This window comes from Galendromus occidentalis, unplaced genomic scaffold, assembly GCF_000255335.2.
Source record: "Galendromus occidentalis unplaced genomic scaffold, Mocc_1.1 scf7180000077528, whole genome shotgun sequence".
In the NCBI taxonomy this organism is placed as follows: Eukaryota; Metazoa; Arthropoda; class Arachnida; order Mesostigmata; family Phytoseiidae; genus Galendromus; species Galendromus occidentalis.
In genome coordinates, this window is record NW_003805516.1 from 655,404 (window position 1) to 660,453 (window position 5,050).

Sequence of the window (5,050 nt, forward strand, 5' to 3'; positions counted from 1 at the left end):
TCCGGGAACGCAGGCTGTCAGCTCCCCCCCGGTCGATTATGTTGCTTTTTGTCGTTGGAAATAAATTAAGTCCACCATGCGCGTCTCACGGGCTGCTCGGTCCAGCTCGACAGGATATATTCCTCGACGTCACGCCTTTCAAGTATAACTCAAACAATACAGTGGTGACACCGCCTAGATGGAAAGTCTCCGGTGGGAGCTCATGAAGAGAGAAGCTCGGGAGATCCATTAGGTGTTGTCCAGGTGCGAGCTCGATCGACCCCCGTCATCTATCCGCCATCTCTCCCTGAAATGATCAAGTATTGCCGTCTCTTACGGGCGAATTCCACAGATCCAGCCGAACACATAATAGAGGAACGTCTTTCCCTCACCCCCTAATGACGCGGGAGACATCGGTAATTAAAATGGCCCTTCTGGAAATCACTCTCTGCTCCGAAGTTCCCTCAGCGTCCGCTCAGTGGAACCTCCCTATTTCGTTTGAAAAGAACGAACGCAAAAGTCCCACCTCTGATGTCCGGGTGAGGGACGAAACCTTTTCTCATTTGCTGCCGCCGTCTCCGATGCGGGAAAGGTTCCGACGACGGGGAGCCGTCCTCTAATCGTGTGTCGCCTGTCCCTCGTTCTGTGGTCTATTGACTCATAAGATTACAGTTAGGATTAGCTGCCGGTATGGTACTCCCGGAGGCCTGCGAGTACGTCTGTCGGCGATACAACATGGCAGACTAAGTCGCAGCTGCTGGCTCGGAATGACAGAACTCCGCCCACTCAAGCAACGATTGCTTCCATTTCGACCATAAAAACGGGAGGAAGGAGCTTCCGCCGAGATGCTTCGAAGTCAGGTCCTTGCCACAGCTCTAGGCAGTAATGCATGTTTGCATCTCCCTCGGTAAGGGCTCTTTCAATGGTGCAGCGAGGAGACACTGCTCGGGATACTGCGTCTCGGCGGCTTCCAGTTGACGATTCCCTGCCCTCTGGAAGGAGGACAAAGCCACGAACGTTTAGTTGTTCATCTGTTTGTCCTATTGCTGATGTCCTCCTCGAAACTTGAGGGGATTCTTCTTCGGAGAGACTGAAAATCCTTTCCGCACAAAAGCTACCGACTGCAAGAGCGGCGGACGACTGCGAAGATAGATGAACTCAATCGTCCTCTTTTCAAGGTCGAGGATGCTCCGAGCGTCCGGAAACATGATTTGAGGCTCGAACTTCCGCAAAATCGTGTGAACAATGCTGATTATGATTCGATAACGGTGAAAAATATAAGATTGCGAAAACTCTTTTGAGGGACCAACAGAACAAACTACCGGAAGAGTTTATATAGTAATTTATTCGACTTCGGGCAAGGCCGTCAGTATATTATCATCCGTTTCTTCATCTGTCTGACCCTCTTGCTGCCGGAACCGTAGCAGTGAGCACGGATTATCCGCTCTTCGTATCTTCATGACAATGATAGAGCTCTCAGAACGCATCTCTCGTGCGCCGTGTATGACAGCTTGTCATTAGATTTCGATCTCAGCGACGACGCTCAATGTCCTGTTCTTCGGTATCGATTTCTCGCGTAAATCTTCTCTCGGCGATGGGCTCCGATCCGCGGAGCTTTCATGCGACTGGCAGTTCAATTCGCAAATTATGAGCTCACGCTGATTTATGACCACCGCCCAATTGGTTCCTTTTATCCGCCTGACTCCTGGCTCGATTGCCTCGCTAAGATTGTCTTCTGCGAGAATCGGCGGTGGCAGAGTTTCCGGTCCGATTTCCGGCGGCGCCAGCCAGACTTGGCTTCGGTCGGCCTTGATCTCTGGAGTGGAGCTGCGCTTACCTCCAGCGGCTTCTTTGCGCTTCACCCGAGACTTAATGAAGTCCCAGAGCGCTACAACTTTCGACATATTGATGCGATCCGCGCGAGGCATTCAGTGCTCAAGATGTCTCTAGTCTTCGATCTGGAAGTTTCGTGGATTCAAATACTCATCCGCAGGAGTTGAACGGCGTGGTGCAAAGATCTCTTATTTCCCCCACCTTTCGCTCGAGCGCGACAATGAATCTTGACCGAAGTTTTCGCCAGACCATCGGGATGAACTGAAACTCACCTCCTGGCAGGCTTGGTATTCTACTCCTCCGCCTGGTCGCTGCTCGCCCGAGATGCCTTCCCCGGTCTCCGATGATATCCTAATGAAGCTCTCTTTCGGATTCCAAAAGATAGATCTCGTATGATTCGGACATTCTCGTTCTCTCTTGCGTCGGCGAGACGTAGCTTGATACATTCCCCTCTCGATTTCCGAAGTTCTCGTAAGTCGTGTAACGGGGTCTTCACGGCGAGCAACCGACATGAGCGAGATGCAACCGCTTCTAATTGGGTCACGGAGGGGGCATCAGAGCTGCTCTACCGCGATTATAGGGGGTGATTTCACGAAGTTTCGGCAGGTCATCGAGAAGTTCCGAATAGAGATTTTTACAGCTCCTCCGACATGCAGCTGCTGTCGAATCAAAGCTTGCGGCTTGGAGATTGTCTCACGATTATCATGAGCCGGCCTATCGCGTCTCCAGCATCGGCGAGGAGCCGCACTATCCGGAATCTTGATCCTCATCACTTATCACTTATCACATTCTTATTCTAAGTCTTCATTATGAGAGTGAATGGACAGCTCTCCTGGAGATCTTGCTCATAGGAGATGTCGATCGGGTTGTACGAATAGACAATAGGCATCAAGATATGTATTAGATATCGATGATAGCGGGGATGATCGAGCAGCCCTCCGTTCGAGCCTTCAAATACGACGATCAATCCGGATCAATTCTCGAGTGGGGTTCATCTGACCGAACACTTCCGCATTCCGATGCCCAATTGATTACCGTTCCCCTCCGCGCCAGCTCTAGGGGATATTGCGTCGTCCTCTTTTACGTTACGTATTGCTAGGTGACGACAACGACTTTATCTGATTAGTTGTGCTAGACTCGAGGTAGTTGTTGCTAAGAGCGAGGTTCTGCAAGGGCAACCTTGGCTGCTGAGCGTCAGTGATCAGTCTTCATCTCGGGGCCCCTCGGCGAAACGACAAGAAGCATGGCATCCACAGAATCAACTGCCCTTTTTTCGTTCCCTCATAATTGTTGAAATGTGAACCACCGTGAACAAGCGGTGCAGCAGTGTGAATCTCTTTGTTCGTTATCTTCTCTAGATGGAATAATATATATTGACGAAGTGCGGCGGGAAGATTCGTAGTGGTGCTGCGCACACTTTCCAACAATAACACTTGACGTTCCCGCTTACATCAGGACGACAACTCAGTCATCAATGAGGTCCCTCTACCGAGTTCGATGTGTGGGATGGGACTCTGGTGACTTGTGGAATTGACGAAGTTAAGGTGTCGAATCCGGCACCACTTCACTACTTTGCGCCGGCGTCGTCGACGGTTCTCGTCGAATTATTCAAGGTTTATCTGATTTTCCCATGAGCAATGATATTTCTGGGGGCGAAACATCTTCCCGAAATTCCAGGGATTGACTGAATCGGAATCCAAATGGCAGCCGAATATCTCGTCAACAGAAGGCGCGGGATCATTTTTGGTCGCCTGGCCCCCTCAAAAACTCTGGTCTAATCATTTCTCTGTGGGGCAAGTTTCCATCGTGATTATGATCATGATCTTGCCGTAATCATACTCATGCGCATGATTATGACCGTAATCACACGCACGAGTATGATTATGATTAGAATCACGGACAAACGTATGATTACGGTGGTTCTCATCATCATCTTCATCGATATAATCGGAGAATCGTTGCCCTCACATGCGATTTCCTACTCATTAGATCTCATTGTGGTCGATATGATAGTCATATTCACCGTATACGGGACGTAATCATACGCATGCGCGTGATTAAGATGATTTCCCTCGATCGACGCTCCCTCCTGACTGGGGAATCATGTTTCTCGCGGCCAAACACTGGTCCGCAGGCTGCTACCATAATCAGGCGGATGCTCCTAATCGGAGGAATCAACATGTTCAGAAAATGGTAACCCACCCGAGGGACTGGAAATCATATACATTCAGCGACCGATCGATCGATCTCTCTAGAGCAGGGGTGCACATCACGCGGCCTGCCGTCATGCTTCCTTTCTTGTTCGGGAATCCCGGAGCTCCTCCGTTTCGTCGACACGACACATTTCCGGGATATACGACACCCCCATGAACAAGGACGAGAGCCTCGAGCCGCACAGGGCGCATACATTCGTCTCTGGTACGTCGAGGTAGGTTCTGAAACAATTGGATTGCCCGCGGCTGATGGGCTCCTTGATTTCCCAGCCCCAATCAATAATTCGTTCTCAGTCAGAAAAAAGATTCTCGAGAAAATATTCAGTGCTCGACGCCCCTTCATGAGCAGGGCGGGGGCTCACCAGAGAACAATGCGGCCCGCCAGCGGTCAAGAGACCCCCAAACTGGCCCTCCGAGCTCATCCAGCTGTGCACCTCTGCTCTAGAGCTCTGCCGTGGCGCAGGTTAGTGCGTCCGAGACTCCGATCAGAACGACAATGAATTCAATCGGTGGGAAACCACTTGATGTCTCAGGACGCGGTGCAGAGGTACCTCAATGATGCTAGCACAGCTCGCGTGATGCCGAAAAAGCATCCGCTCGTGGCCAGGATCTTCATTCCGAGCGTGATGATTTCTCCGAATATGGGAATCATAGTAATCATAATTGCAGCTCAGAAGTCAGTATCTGCATGCGAGGAATATGATTCCCCGACTTCGACTGTATATCGCAGTGAAAATCACCGTAATCATATGCACTCGTGTAATTATGGTCATAATCATACGCATGTCTGTGATTATAATCATAATCAAACGTGTGATTGTGGTGATTTCTGTGATTATGACTTCGATTATAATCATAATCACACGTGTGATCATGATTTTACCCCACAGTGAATTATTTCAATTCCGGGTTCAGGTGTTTTCCGGTGTTCCTTCCGCCGAACTCCATGAGATCGATGAGGAGCTCCGACATGGAAGCGTTTCTGATCGAGCTCCCGAAAGCTTCCTTGACCGTCTTAATTTCTC